The sequence below is a fragment of the Ceratotherium simum genome, chromosome 23, assembly GCF_057802395.1.
Source record: "Ceratotherium simum simum isolate JZ-2026a chromosome 23, ASM5780239v1, whole genome shotgun sequence".
NCBI classification, from domain to species: domain Eukaryota; kingdom Metazoa; phylum Chordata; class Mammalia; order Perissodactyla; family Rhinocerotidae; genus Ceratotherium; species Ceratotherium simum.
In genome coordinates this window covers 9,246,494-9,263,643 of record NC_141922.1, presented here as the reverse complement: position 1 = coordinate 9,263,643, position 17,150 = coordinate 9,246,494, and positions in this window count along the sequence as shown.

The window sequence follows — 17,150 nt, the reverse complement described above, 5'->3', positions numbered from 1 at the left end:
AAGACACTGCTCCTTCTTGGTGGAGACTTGATGTAAAATTCAAGCTTGCCTGGTTTGAGAGCTGCCATTCCTTTCACAATAACACACAGCCACCTGAAGAGATGAGGTTTCATATTTTCTAGTCTCTGGAATATTCCAAAGGAGAAATACTTTTAGGATATTTTAAGATTCATATAATCTATCATCCAAACCACAATACTTGTGTGAGTGAAAGGGCATTCTAAAAGTGTATGTGTATACATGCATATACATATGTACACACATATGTATGTACATATATATATCACATATATGATATATCACATATATATGTATGCACATGTATACATATGTATAAATATGTACATATATACGAATAAAGAGAGATTTTATTATATTGGTAGACCTATGATCGAGTTCTATACCAAGAATAGATAAATATAGGTAAATATCAAGTGTCCATGTATTTTTAAGGGAAATATTAAAAACCTCTTAAAATTTATTATCTAAATATTAAAAATAACAATAGAATAATCTCTCTTAGTACATAGTCACATTCTTTAATCAGACACGTGTCTGATTTTAATACAACATCACTGATATTTTCTGAAGAATTTCTGTTTGCCTAATTAGTTTTTTCATAAAATTGCCTGAAATTTTTCTCAAAGATGCATCGTATGATAATAAATTTGCAATTATGAGTACCTAAAAACTGACTCTTTCTGGAGACCATTATAATTTTAATTGAGAAAACTCTCTGCTGTAGTGAGCTTAGAGTAAATTCTGTTAAATGAAGAATATTCTCCATTCCATTTTTATACTCAAATATGTAAAACATTAGCATAAATATTTTTACCAGCACAGCCAGTTTGCCTCCTTGCATAGTGCTTTTCTACAATGTATATATTTTTATAAGACAAACTATGTCAAATACGTTGTCCGTATTTTCATTCTCTTTGAATATTTTGCTTAATTTAGAACTACAAAATTGTAGGTCTTTTTCTACCTAATTCCATTTTAGGACAGGATATAAATTTATCCAATTGAAAATAGGGGTTGCATCAAAAGATTTTTTTCTCTCAATTGAACAATTCTAACATTTTAAAGTAAAATATGGCACACCCTTTGGGCTCTTATCATTTAATTTTTCTCACTTCTTCCCTTGCTTTTGTAAGGATACAATTTAACACCTTCCTATTTGCAAGCTTTGTTCTCAGTAATTGCAATTTGCTTTTAAGCTTCAAATGCTTAAGCTTTTTTAGCTTTTTTGAATAAAGATTTCCAAGTCATTTTTTAGCAAAATGATATCACAATTTAGAGAACTTCTATATAATAAAAGTTCTAAAATACTCTAAGACACTTAGGTTTATTTAGAAAGTAGTTCTTCAAACTTTCAAAGGTTTTTAAATTGGATCAATTTTGAGCAGCAATGAAGGAAAGCATATATACTAAATGGTGATAATTCTACCTTGCTTATTTGAATAACATTTTTAATCATGTAGCATTGCAACCAATCCCAGGTGTATTTTGGCCTCATAAGTGATTTTTTAAATGTATTATCATTATTTGTACCATAGGACTGTGTTTCACCAAAACTTGTATTCATAATATCACCACAAAACCATCATTTTATCTTCAGTGTTAAATTTTCGCTGAATTTATTATAGCATTCACAATAATTTTAGATGTTTCATCTTTGAAGAAATGAGCTTCCAAAGCTTTACTTTGTTCCATGTTTGGATGAAGAAATGAATTATTGGAATTAACTGACTTTCTATATAATTTCATCATTTAAGTGTTTACGAAGTTCCTTTGATGAAGGCAGCATGTTAGCAGCTATTTGCCTCTTTTTCATACATTCAAGAAAATGTGGAATCAAACCTGAGTGAAATTAATGTGGACAAATCATTTGATCTAAATGAAAAGTCATGCTTTACAGAGTAAATGTACCTTCTGAATTTGCCGGTGCTGAAACATCACCTTCAGGCACGGTCTTCTTAAAGTCATCACTAAATTTTGGAGTAGAAGCTGAGGCTTCTTCAGTAGATCTGTGTACTCTGGATTTTGTATGGTCAATTATTTCATTATCAGCCCTGTGGTAGATGGGAAATATTAACATATTTTTGTGAAAAGGACTTGTTTATCATCAATCCTCTTCAGGAAAAAAAAAAAGTATGACTACATTGAAATTTTCCTTGAATAATCCCTTTAGTTTTGGAGATGATTGCTGGGATCAAAAGTTTATTATAAAATAGATAACAATACACCATACAATAAATGACAGAACCAATGGAGCAAAGGCATTCAGGTTACTCATCACATTCTCTACGGAAGGACTGCAGCCTCTACTTTACACAAATATTTCTTGCATTCTAACCACCATTTCCCCATGCTTTCCAATGATGTCCCTACTGGCACTCTGACAGCTTTGTGCATTTCACAGGCCATGGCACATAGCACAACTGGCTGGTTCATTAAGTAGCTGGAAGGTAAAAGTTCAAGTACTTGTTCCCACCACCACCACCCATGACCAGAGGAATCACTTGAGTCAGACATCAACTGGTTGTTTTAGTTAAGTTGCTTCTGGAAAGGGTCAAGAATGGAAGGATGGAATAGAGCTGGTTGTCTTTCAGGTTTAACCACAGTGAAGAGAGAACTCTGTTCACAGGTGAGACAGTGAAGTCTCTGGAAAGTAGAAGTATAAAATGGAACCCTACAACACTCACTCCAGATTATTTTATTGGAACTACTATTAATAACAATTCTTAAAAACCAAAAATCCATGGTAAATGATGAATTAGAAATATTGGGACAACAGGCATAATCCAAGAAAGACCCAGGAAGTTCGATGATTAGCATGCTTATTCACGTTCCATTATCCCCAGTCAAAAGTATATGTGTATGTATGTGCATGTATACATTTTTACACTTTATATTTTAGTCCCTGAGAAAATAGACTATCGTGTTCCAGTTTTGAGGCAGTGTATATAAGTAAAAGAATGTTGGACCAGGGAAAAAACAACCTGATGGCTAGTTCCAACCAGTTACAAGCTGTGTGACTTGGGACAACTCTCAACCTTTCTGAGCCTCAGTGTTCTTATTTATAAAACAAGACTCATAATGTGTGAAATATGGGTGAAAAAAGATAATGTGTTTCATAGAGCCTTTGAACCATAGAGCATCCTAGATGAGCATGAAAGAGCTTGCTCTCCTGCTAAACCTGCATTCCCAGGCCCCATCTCCCATAACCAACGCAGTGCATCTCCTATCCTTCTGATAACAGGACATCCACGTCTCCAAACATCATCTACTCTTTCACACATCTGGGATGAAACATATGCTCTTCCCCCAGGTTGGAATGCCTCTCTCCCCTATTGTTCACTGGAGGGGAGGGAATGTTTCCATCCTGCTCCTTATCGAGAGAAAGTGTTAATCTCAGCCCGACCTTTCCCAGCTATTGCAGAACTTGTCGATCTAATTGGTCAACGTCCAAGATGTTTGCTAGGCTATGTTGACTAGGATGTGTGATCATTGAAGTCAGGCGTACTCATGCCTTCTCTCTCTTACAATTCCTACCCGAATGTGAGAACAGACTTTGGCAGCCCCCGGTTTCTCAGGGCAGGCTGGCTCTACGCTTTCCTCCCTCTTCCAAATTCTGTGTTGTTAGATGGGTAATTGGACCTGAGTCACTTGAATACCGTCAGTCTCTCTCCACAAATAACCGAAGCATGCAGGTGCCTAGAGTCAAATGTGGTGGTGGGACAGGAAGGATGGTGAGGAGGGCAGAATGAACAGCCCCATCATTGCTTTTAGCCTTAGTTACATACCCCAATGCAGCCTTGGAGAGAGTTCTCTGTATCGATATTGCACACTGTGTAGCTCTTAATAAAATGATTTTGATTTTTTTCTTGTTCCTTGTATGTACCTCTCTGAGAAATGCAAAGGAGGCTGTTAGAATGATTGACAGGGCAGGACTCAGTCACTCCTGGGCCCTGTGTCTGTCACATCATCACCTGCAACCTTCACCTCTATTGCAGTCCTTCCACCCTCCTCCCTAAGGCCGACTCCAAGAACCTTCCTTCAACTCCCCCGTTCAGAATCCCTTACCCCATCTAGGTGCTCAGGGAACTTTGCTCAAATCTCCAATACAATCTACATTTTATTCCCCAGTATTTGTGCCCATAGGTGTGTCCCCTTCCATGATTTAAACTCCTCAGGGAATTTCTATTCACTGTGCGTCCACCTGAGTGCCGAGAACTATGTCTAAGAAATAATAGGCCTGCAATAACTGTGTTGAAGGAGCATTAATTTAACATTACTCAAATGCCACCTGCATTTATTCCCCAAAGGGGAATTCATATCTGCCATTTTCATACTTTATATCGTGAGAGAAAGCTGAAAGAACAGGTTTACTGAAAGCATATCAGAATTCTTGATCAAACTTTAAAAAGCCTGCAGCCACTGTAACATTTCTTTTCCATCTTGCCTTGAGAACCTTCATAATTTCTGTGGACTTTATTTAAGCTTTTAAAGGTTATATGCTTCTCCCAGAACTACTTATCTTTCAAGAAGTTTCACAGCATCACTGCAGGTGTGTCTGCAGAAAGTTCTCCCATCAAACTCCCCTGCCTGGGGGACAGTCTTCAAAGCCTTTGCATGGAGTGCCCATTGAGCTGAGCAGCGGAAGTTCTTCTGTGTTAACCTTGGCTTGCTGGGACCTGTGGCCAACTGAGAGCATTGATTTGGGGGCCTGCCTTCCTCCCTGCTGTTTGAGATTTTTCAGCTTACTGTCAAGGAATAGCTAACTACACTGACTGATGTCAGTACTATTCTCGGAACTTTACATGTAATAAAATATGTGGCCTCACAGCCACCCTCTGACGTAGGAGCTGTTATTATCCACATGCTGCCTATGGCAAAACTGGAGCATTGACCCCTTACAGGCCTTGCCCAAGGTCACACAGCTATAGGTGGCAGGCTTGGGCTCCAATCACCAGGACCCCATCTCTCAATCAGGAGAACATGGACTCTAGGGTCAGATAAAAGGGGTTCCATGTGCAGATCTCAGCAAATCAGTCAACTCTCAAAAAGTCACAAACTCAAGCATGCAAGAAATTTTTTTTAATCTCTTAAATTTTTAATGGGAGCATAATTTACAGTCAATGAAATACTCAGATCTTAAGTGTCCAGTTTCATTAATTTTAATCAATAGAGACGCCCATGTAATGTACACCCCTCTCAAAATATAGAACATGTCTATCACTCCCAGAAAGTTCTTTGAACACCTTCCCGGTCAATCTCCACCCGTCCAGGAAGTCATTATTTTGTTTTCTTTTACCATAGATTAATTCTTTAATTTGTTATCTTTAATTTAACCTAATTATTTGAAAGTCTCATTCTGTGTAGTATCAGAAACTTCATCTCAGCCAATTCAGGGCTTTTCCCACTCCACTTCCCTGTGGTTGTATATAACATTTAGAGGTAAACGTTGTGTTACCTTCCTCACATTTTGTGAGATGGTAGGAGGTGTTTCAATGGCCACTTGTCCATACTGGTCTCTGCTGGGAGGTCCCTGGCCCTGCCTGGTCCTCAGGTACTAGCCCATGTAGGACGCTCCTCTCTTTCTTTATCTCCAGCATCGAGGCCTCTTCAGCCTGCTCCCCCTCTCTCAGCTACTCCTGGGCCCCTCTGAGGACCAAGGAATATCAATAGCCTTGCAGCTCCAGCCCCCCCAACACTCCTGAGTGGAGAGTTCTTAAGGTGCTTGCAGACTCTCTCTGCCTAAATGAGCCCTGAAGATGAGCCACGTCTTCTCTGGCATATTGTCACCTCCCCCAGTCACACCTGGAGAAAGTCACCTCAACGCTTGAATCTTACAAAGCAGAGAGGGTTATCTCTGGCAACACTCTTCTTGCTTGCTCTACAGGTAGAAGACTATAGAGCAAAGGGTCACCTGTTCTTGGGGAGCCCCAGGACTCTCTCCTCACTCCCTGTAACATCCTCTCTAAATTATGAGAAATCTTTTGGAGTCTCAGGGTTGGACACATCAGATATCTCGTGGCTTTTTGTTATTCCTCCCGAACGATCCTTCCCTGAGGCGGCAAACGGGCAAGATATCCTTGCAGCAAGGCGGAAGGGCCTCCGCACAACAGGAAATCTGAGGAAGAGAATCGCATCAGTTAACATATTGAAATACCATCCCAGGCAGAGAAACATCATAGTATAACAGGACCATAGAGCTGCTGCATAAAGGAGATGGTTCCTCACAACATTCACGTTAGCACTTCATAAATTGTCGTCATTATATAATGTCTAGATATGGAGTATTATCAGATTAAACGTGAACCAAAATTTTTACTCTGTGCTCTCTGAGTGTCGTCCATAGGCGGGACCGACACGGGCTCTTAGTAACACCTGGAAGGACAGTTTGAGGCACTGGACTGGCAGGAAGGTTGGAAACTCCTGAGTAGCTGAGATGGAGAGTGAGTAAAGACAGTAGCAGTGAAGTCTGGAGAGTGGCTAGGATCATTGCTGGGGTTGGAGCCCAAATCAGTGGAAACAGGGGAATGTACAAGTTAAGCAGGCAGGGGAGCTGTATCTAGTGCCCTGGACAGAGTTGCTCCAGGCTCCTTTTGAAGGCTTAGCAGCCAATGTACTTACGGTCTTACCTCCCAAGTCAGCTAATATGCTACAGGAGGAAGACCCAGGGTCAGACAGACCTGGGTCTGAGTTCTACGGAACCAGCCTGGTGTCATTAAGAGGCTGGCTCCAGAGTCAGACTCCCCAGCTCTGCCACAGAAGAGTTGTGACCCTGGGCAACTTACTTCACCTTTTTCCCTCCATTTCCTATCAATAAAATGGAAAATATGTTTGGGGGAAAGGGGAAAATCCTTTCTTTCTGCCTCTGGTTTTCAGGAGAAAGGAGTGACCCTAAACACTCCTGGCCTCTTGCCCCACCCTCCCTCCTTCCCATCAGAGGTGGAGTGAGTTACCTGGTTGATGAGTGACAGCCATGGTTACACATATTTTGTTTGAGTGGAGCTAACTTATCAAAAGTCCTAAGCACAATAGTCTCCATCTACTTTTGGTCCTTACCTCACCTGGATAAGTGAAAGGACATCATCTTCCATGTGTCTACTCTGCAGTCCCCAAATATCCATTGAACGGGCTTTTCCAAGGACTGACTCGGAGGCAAGAGCATTAGGAAGCCCAGGGTTGCCTCTCCTCTAGGGCATCTTCTCTAGTTCAGCTTCCATCAATACTTTAGCTGATCCATTTACTTCCATCAGCCTCACTGCTTGGTATTACTTATTGGCCCCCTCAAACTCCAACAATAACGGTGTCTCTCTTATACAATCTTGATGATGATGATTGAAATAATAAGGACATAAAGTGTCTGGGACATATCACATGCTCAATAAATGTTTTGCTATGGCAATCATTATGAATATTTCACTTTTACAAGTCACATAAGCTCTCCTTCTCTATGTTTCCTTGTCTGTAAATGCCATTAATAATTATATAGATTTAGTAAGAAAATGTATATAAATAACTGTCCCATAGTTGACACTCAATAAACATTACCTTCCCCATTCCAGCTGAAATGTGTTATTCTTATAAAGGCATTTTGACTCCATTTCCATGCTGTGCCAATAGACAACACAAGAACGTTTTACAAATACTCTGCTGCAGAATGGGTCTCCCAAATTGTACATAACATGTGTTCAGGAGAACACAAATCTCAAGAAAATTGATGCCATCTGTACCTGTTTCAAAATATGCAACCAACAGTCTTCTCCTGGTAAAGTCAATTTCCAAGAAATCAGGAGTTGTAAGTGACTCCATTTATGGAATCCAAGGCTCTGGAGATATTGTTGCCCTTGTTATTGTCTCTCATCAGGCTCACCAATATGCTAGGGCAGAGAGAAGGGAAATGCTATTTAAGACAGAAACCGACTGCAGCTGCTTCTCTCTCCCAAGGGAGTGGCATAAATCATCTTGAGAGCAGGTGGTGCAATTGTTTATGAAAACAGCTTGATGTGTCCTTTTCGTGGAGAAAGTAAGGCACCCTAGGCTGAGCCCAGATAAAAAGGAGGAAGGCAAAGAGAAAGAGGACTTGCTCTACACCCTAATGGGAAGAAAATTTTAAGTTCCAAACGGAGAAAAGGAGTTTGGAGCCTGGGAAATTAAAAGATGGAGGGAGATGAAAGAGATTTTTGGGAGAGAAGGAGAAAGGGAGAAAGATAGAACGAAGTAGAGTGTGGTAGACAGAGATCTAAACAGCATGGCAGCAGGAAGAGGTCAAGGAGAAATCTGTTGTGAGGAGTTGGAGGGCAGTGATTCTCGTAATCCAATATGATGTTGTTGCTGTTCTGTGCCCCTCAGTGATAATCTGTACCCCCAAAGCCTTCTCTAAATGTCTGTCATAAGTAGTAGCTTCATAAAAGTGATGCAATGAGGAAATTAAGAGAGAGAGGGTGAGAATCAGAATCCAGCATTGGCAAATGGTGCTGAAAGAGGGCATCTACTCCAGGAGGCGAGTCTGTGAACAGAGCCATCCACAATCCTGGGGAAGCAGGAAATGAGAGAGATGAGCATGGATACGTAATCCCCTGTACATCCTCAATGATGGGCATCTCAGAAATCACGGGGCAGGGACAAAATACATGGTATGTGGCCTCAGACAATTTTATTTAAATCTTAAAGGAAAGAATGTCCCCAGAAGATGGATAAATTAAACCTCTGGGAGGTGGATTTCTGGGCTACACTGAGTTGGTGTCTATTCTTTCTAAAACTTGAATTGAGCACAGAGACCACCAGATACAACCACCTCATTCTGATAACAAGGACATGGAGACCAAGAGACATGGGCACTTGGAACAGTTCACTAGCTTATTGAGCACAGTGCATTCGATAAGGTACAGTAGCAAGGTTTTACTTGTTTATTTGTTGTTTTAGCACTGCTTTAATCTGTTCTCTTGGATCTTCCTCATCTTCCCCTTAACAGCATCTCAAGCAGATACTAAATATTTTCAGTTATTTTCATCAATAAGAACAGTTCGATTTTTGGGTACCAGAAAATCTAAACCTACTACATCAACCCTTTATTCTTAGCATCCTTTTAAAACTCCTCCCACTCCTCAGTTCTGGAACCAACATGGGGGCAGCAGGGATAAAGGATATGGCTGGTCCTACCTCACTCCCTGCTCTAAGTCTTCCTCCACCTCATCTCTGCTCCTCTAGGCTCCTCCAGTGTCCACACAGAAATGAAAGACAAGAGGAAAGAGGCAAAAGTTGTTTGTATTTAGCTTCAGTATTTGAGGCCCTCTTGAACGCTAAATGTCCTGTTATGGGAGACATTCAAATGCCAGCTCTTTCTTGTGGAAGGACTTTGTGGGGTTTTGAGCATGTCCAGTCCACACCACAGGGCAAGCCTACACGTTAACCAAGCATCAAGCCAATCCCTGCTATTGCAGACCAGTCCAAATTGCTCTAAGTGTTACCTTAGGGTTCCTCATAACTGGCTTAGGTGGGGGGACCCCATTCCCCTCCTCTTTTGGGGAGATGGAACAATTGCCAAGTCCTCAACTTCTCAGAATTGCCTTCAAAGACACCTCCTCAATGGCTCTCCAGCATTTTCTCCCACGAAGGGTGATGCTCATTGGATCTATGTATGCATTTCATGGTGAAATGGCTCGTTAGACTGCCTGGGGCACTTGCCATCCATGTGACTTTCGCCAGTTTACTTCACCTCTCAATTTGCTAGTTTCTTTATTGGTAAAAGGGGGACAATGATAATAGTATATACTCCGGGGGTATTGGAAGGGTTAAATGAGTAAATATATGTAAAGCTCTAAGAGCAATGTCTAGCCCATAATTGTAAACACTAGCTATCATTTTTGTTATTGTCTTCAGCTGTGGGTCCTTGGCCAAAATTCTGAAACACTATAAAATAACCCACTTAATACCTTGTATCACTCAGATATCTCCTAGTTCAATAACTTCATCTACTAATGAGGAAATAGCGACCCAGAGGCACTGGGAAAGACACTCAACCTTCATTGATGTTTTCCCTTCCCAGGGTCCACAACATTCATTACCTGAATTATATATTTTGGAACATGATTACATTTAGTTTAGCATTTGATTACAGAGTGTCTAATCCTATTCTCTATAATGGGATGCTGAATAAGACTTTTCTTATTTTCTAAGAATTAAGGCTTAGTGCTGAGAAGAAGGAAGCCCTAATTATCCCACATTCTAAAGAGAGCTGTAAACAATTAGGCTTGGACTTCTCTCCCAGGGCTTGGTGAGAGGCTTAAGAACCTGCCTTATAGCAGGCTTCAAGCATCCCACTCTCCTCCCCATGCTCTAAAAGGGAGGAATGAAGAAAGGAAGAGGGAACGGGCAGGAGCAATTGTCTTTGAAGTATGCTCACCAGATAAAGTACAGAGCACGCAGCTAAATTTGAATTTCAGATAAACGGGAATAATTTTGTACTATATGCATGTCTCATATATTGCATGGGACATACTTAGACTAAAAAATTATTAGTTGTTTATCTGAAATTCCAACTTACCTGGTTGTGCATTTTTATTTGCTAAATCTAGCAACCTTATTGTGAGGACAGCAGTGTTTTTGGTAAGAGTGGACTCTGCTCCCTCTGAGATGGCCAGAGGAAAGCTGAGCACCCTAGGAAACCATACACACTCCTCCTCAGGGGCCACCATCTTGGGGGAAATTGCTAAGGGCAGGTCAAGAGACAGACCGGGAATGTCTCCCCACCACTAACCTACGGTCAGTTGCAAAATAGAATCCCTGCCTGCTCCAGCCCCAGGGAAACTGGACATACAAAAGGGGGAGGGAGGAAATGTTTTCTCATCTTAGGACAGGGCTGGTTACAATCTGTCATCACACACACACACACACACACACACACACACACACACACAGAGAGAGATACATACCACTCCATGGTACCAAAGTGACAGGAGAAATGAAAATGCAGTTTGTACATCCCTCCCTATTTCGGGTCACTCAATACAAAGGTTGAAAATGTATTTCAGATTAAAGTTTTAATCTGGAGCCCACTTATAATTATCAAAAAAGGCCAGAATTTCTGCTTCCAGGAATATGGCATAGATATACTTTATCCTATTCTAGCCACTAAGTACAACTAAGAACCCTGGATATTATATACAAAACAAACAAAAGAAGACTGAAAGGTGGAAAGAAGAAGATGGACAAATGGACAAGCTAGGAACCTCAAGACCCAAGGAATGACACAGTGATGAGTTTCCTATTTTACTGTTTGTTTTTGGCTCTTTTTTTTTTTTTCCATTGTTTCATATTTCCCAGACTAGATACTAGAGAACTCAGCAACCCAGAAATGTCAATGGACACAGGCAAAAGGAAAAAAAAAAAAAAATCCTCATGAAAAACCTGCTCTTTCTAGCCAGAGGATCTGAAAAGGGGTAGTCTAGCAAGAAAGAAAACTTTTAGACAATAATTTCTCTACTCTAGCCAAACACCACAGAAGAAACCTGTGACCCCACCCTCCCCCCCACCAACAAAGGTCAGGTGGAGAGCATAGACTCCACCTTTGTCAGGCTGGAATGAGGCACCCAGCTCCTTTGCTGGATAGAGTTGGACAGCTGAGTGGAGCCAAGACTTTCCCCACTACTCACCAGCAAGGAGGCCTCCCTCCAGACCCCCACCACTTCCCTTCTCTGAGGTGTCAGTGGGGACCACATGGAAAGGCTGGACTTCCACCCCACCCCATAGTAACAAGAGGTTCCTCCTCCCCCTCCACTAGGGTGGTTTCAGAGAAGATCTAGTGAAGAGTCAGGACATTGATACCACTGCTTATTGGTACTGATGCATTCCACCCATGGTTTCAGGGAAGACCATGCGGGAGTGATAACTAGGTAACCTTACTCCTAGAGTAGTATCAGCAGAGGCCTAGTGGGAGCCAGAACTCCCACACTCACCCAGCAGTAGTAGGGACTACCTCCCTCACCCACTCCACCTGCAGTAATGAGGTGGCACAACACTTCACCCATCAGACTAGTTTCAGAGGGTGCTTGCTAAAATAGAAGAAATGAATAACATCCTTATAAGACTCTTCTAACATAATACCCGACACATCCTGGTTCCAATCGAAAATGATTCATCATACCAAGAACCGGGAATATCTCAAACTGAGTGAAAAAAATACAATCAATAGATGCTAACGCTGAGATGACAATGATGTCAGAATTATTAGACAAGAATTTTACATCAATCATTACAAAAATGCTTTAATGAGCAATTGTGAACATACTCGAAACAAATGTTTAAATGGAATGCTTCAGCAAAGAAGCAGAAAGACTCAGCAAATAAATAGAAGATATAAAGAGGAACCAAACAGAAATTTTAGAAGTGAAAAATAAATAATGGCTAAAGGAAGTTCTCTAAGCAGAAAGGAAATGATAAAAGAAGGGTTCTTGGAGCATCTGGAAGAAGGAAGAAATATGAGCAAAAAGCAAAATTATGAGCAAATACAATAGACTTCCTTTCTCTTCTTTAGTTTTCTAAATTATGTTTGATGACAAGCAAAAATTATACACTGATTGATGTAGTTCTCAATGTCTAGGGAGGAAATAACTAAGACAATTATAACATAAATGTTGGAGAGTAAGAGATATAAAGGAAGGTAAGATTTCTACACTTCAAACTGGTGAAATATTGACACCCGTAGACTGTGATAAATTATGTATATGCAGTATAATACTTAGACAAACACGAATATAGCTATACAAAGATACAGATTCAAAAGTACTACATATAAATCAAAAAATGTGCACATAACCCACAAATAGGCAGGAAAAAAATCAGAGAAGCAAAGAACAAATAGAAAACAAAATCTAAAATGGAAAACTTGAGCCTTAACTTACTAATAATTACATTAAATGTAAAATGTCTAAATATGCCAATTAAAACACAGAGATTAGGAGAGTGGGTTTAAAAAGAAATATGACTCAACTATATGGTGTCTATACAAAATCACTTCAAATGAAATTATTTACATAGGTTGAAAGTAAAAGAATGGAAAAAAACATACCATGGAATCATTAACCAAAAAAAGCAGAAATTGCTGTATTAATGTTACATAAAGTCAAGAAAATTACCAGAGACAGACAGGGACATTATACAATGATAAAAGGGTCACTCTGCCAAGAAGACATAGCAATCCTAAATGTGTATACACCAAACAATAGAGTTGAAAAATACGTGAAGCAAAAACTGATAGAACTGAAGGGAGAATTACACAAATCCAAAATTGTCATTGGAGATCTTAACACCCTTCTTTCAACAATTGACAGAACGATTACACAAAAAAGTACCAAAGATGTAGAAGAAGTCAACAATACCATCACCCAACAGGATATCATCAACATGTATAGAACATTCCACCAAACAACAGCAGAATACACATTCTGTGCCCACAGAACATATACCAAGATAGACCATACCATGGACCATAAAACAAACCTCAACAAATTAAATTTTAAAAAAACTGAAATTATGCAAAGTATGTTTTCCGACAAAAATAGAATCAAACTAGAAACCAATAAAAGGAAAATAATAGGAAAATCCTCAAACACTTGAAAACACTTCTAAATAATCTGTGGATAAAAGAAGTCTTAAGGGAATAAAACAATACATTGAACTGAATGAGAATAAAAATACAACATATAAAAATATACCTATCTCAGAGAAGTGCTGAGAGGGAAATTTATAGAACTAAATGTTAGAAAAGAGGAAAAGTCTCAAATCAATGATCTAAATTCTCACCCTAAGAAACCAAAAAAAAGGAACAAAATAAAGTAAGCAGAGGAAGGAAATAAAGAGCAGAAATTAATAAAATTTAAAACAGAAAAAAAAGAAAGTTAATGAAACAAAACCTGGTTCTTTTAAAATACCAATAAGATTGGCAAAGCTCTAGTAAGAGTCACAAAGAAAAAACAAGGAGAAAAGACACAATTTAATAATATCAGGAATAAAACAAGGATATTACTACAGACTCTGCAGACAACAAAGAGATAATAAGAGAATACTGTGAACAACTCTACACAAATCAATTTGACAACATTGATGAAATTGGACAATTCCTCAAAAAGTACAAACTAACAAAGCTTACCCAATATGAAATAGATAATTTGAATAGCCCTATAACTATTAAGGAAATTGAACTCACAGTTAAAAACTACCGAAAAGAAATCTCCAAGCCCAGATGGTTTCACTAGAAAATTTTATCAAATGTTTCAAGAAGAATTAACCTAATTCTACACAATCTCTTCCAGAAAAATAGAATAAAAGAGAGCATGTACCAACTCACTCTACAAAACCACTGTCACACTCATATTTAAGCCAAAGACATCATTAGAATAGAATACTACAGACCTATATCCTTTATGAATATAGATACAAAAATCCCTAGCAAAATGTTAGTAAATTGAATCCAACATCTTTCACATAGTTCAACACCCATTCATGATATAAAACAAAAACTCTCAAAAAAAAAAGTATAGAAAGGAAATTCCTCAACTCAATAAAGATAGTCTACAAAAAGTCTACAGCCAATATAATACTTAATAGTGAAAGACTGAATTCTTTTTCCCTAAGACTGGGAACAAGGCAAGGACATCCATTCTCACCATGCTAGTCAACATAGCGTGTCCCTATTTGCAGATGGAGTAATAGTCTATATGAGATAATCATCCCAAGGAATCTGTAAAAGACCTCCTAGAACTAATAAATGATTTCAGCAAGGTTGCAGGATACAAGATCAATATACAAAAGTCAATTGTATTTCTGTACACTAGCAATGAACACATAGACACCAGAATTAAAAATACAATAACATTTACAATTGCTCAAAAAAATGAAATACTTTGGTGCCAATCTAAAAAAACATGTATAGGATAAGTATGCTGAAAACTATAACACATGGATGAAATAAATCAAAGATCCAAATAAATGGAAAGACATACCATGTTCATGGATTGGAAGATTCAACATAGTAAATATGTCAATTCTTTCCAAATTTATACATGTATTTAAGCAATTCCTATCAAAATCCCAGCAAGGTTTTTGTAGTTGTAAGCGAGATTATTTTAAAGTTTATATGCAAAGGCAAAAATAATTAGAATGGTGTGGTAGGTAAAATGAAGCCCCCCTCCCAAAGATGTCTGGGTCCTAATCCCAAGAACCTGTGAATATGTTAGTTCATAGGACAAGGGAAATTAAGGCAGATGGAATTAATATTGCTAACCATCTGACCTTAAAGTAGGGAAATTAACTCAGATTTTCCAGGTGGCTCCAATGTCATCACAATGGTCCTTACAAAAGGAAGAGGGAGGCAGAGAGATAGGAGTGTGAGAAGGATTCTCACAATTTTTGCTGGCTTTGAAGATGGAGAAAGGGTGTCGATAAGCCAAGGAATATGGGTAATCTCTAGAATCTGGAAAAGATGAGAAAATAGATTCTCCCTTAGGGCTTCCAGTAGAGACACAGCTCTGTTCACACCTCAATTTTAGCCCAGTGAGACCTATTTTTAATTTCTAACCTCCAGAACTTTAAGAAAATAAATTTGTATTGTTTAAGCCACTACATTTATGGTAATTTTTATAGCAGCCATGGAAAACTAATACAAATAGCTACAATAATTTTTTTTTAAAAAAAGAATAAAGTGGGAAGAGTCACTCTATCCAATATCAAGACTTATATAGCCCCAGTAATCAAGACAGTTATGGTATTGGCAAGAGATGGATGCACAGATTAATGGAACAGAACAGAAAACCCAGAAATAGCCCCATACAAGTATGGCCCATTGATTTTGGCAAAAATGCAAAGGCAATTCAATGGAGGAAGGATAGTCTTTTCAACAAATGGTACTAGACCAATTGAACATCTGAAGTTATAGATACACAGATGATAGGTTACATAGATAGATAGATAGATAGATAGAGACAGATAAATCTCCATCAAAACCTCACATCTTATACAAAAATAACTCAAATGTATCAGATTTAAATGTAAAACACAAAACTAAAAAAAATTTAGAAGATAACATAGGAGCAAATCTTTGGGTTCCAGGAATTATTGAAGTGTTCTTAGATATAGCGCCAAAAACATGATCATAAAAGGAAAAATTGATAAATTGGATTTCAACAAAGTTAAATACATTTCTTCTTTGAAAAATACTGTTAAGACAAGCTACAAATTGTGAGAAAATATTTATAAGCCACATGTCTCACAAGTGACTAGTATTTAAAATACACTTTTTAAAACTCTCAAAACTCAACATTAAAAAGATAAGCAATCTAATTAGAAAATGGACAAAAGTCATGAACAGACACATCACTGAAGAGGATACACAGATGGCAAACAAGCACATGACAAGATGTCCAACATCAGTAGCCATCAGAGAAGTGCAAATTGCAAATTAAGGCCGTGATGAGATGTAATATACCTATTACAACAGCTAAAATAAAAAATAGTGACAATATCAAATACCAGTGAGGACGCAGAGAAATTTGATCGTACGTACAGAGAACTCAAAAATGGAACAACTGCTTTGGAAAATAATTTGGCAGTTTCTTAAAAAACTAAACATATACTTACTATATGACCCAGCAAATGCACTCCTGGACATTAATCCCAGAGAAATAAAACTTATGTGTGCACAAAAATTAATACACAAATGTTCATAAAAGCTGTATTTCTAATAGCCAAAACCTGGAACCAACCAAAATGTCCCTCAATAAGTAAATGCTTAAACAAACTTCTCTTTCCTCTAATGCTCCATGACAAAAGGGATCATGTCTAATTTTTCTTGTTGTATTTCCCAGATCCTAGCACGGTACCTGCCTGACATGTGGTACATGCCCAATGAATATGTGTACGTTTATCCTTGCCCCGCCCCCCGCAACATTATGAATATTTAGAAGGAAGAACCCATATCTTACTCATTTTTGTATCTTTCACCACAATACTTAACTACAATCTTATATAATGGGATTATTTGATGTTAACCTCTGAGTTTAAATTAATTCATCAGATTAGCTCTTGAGACATAGATGCTGCATAAGTAAAGTTTTCAAGAAGCACAGAATGGAATAAAGATG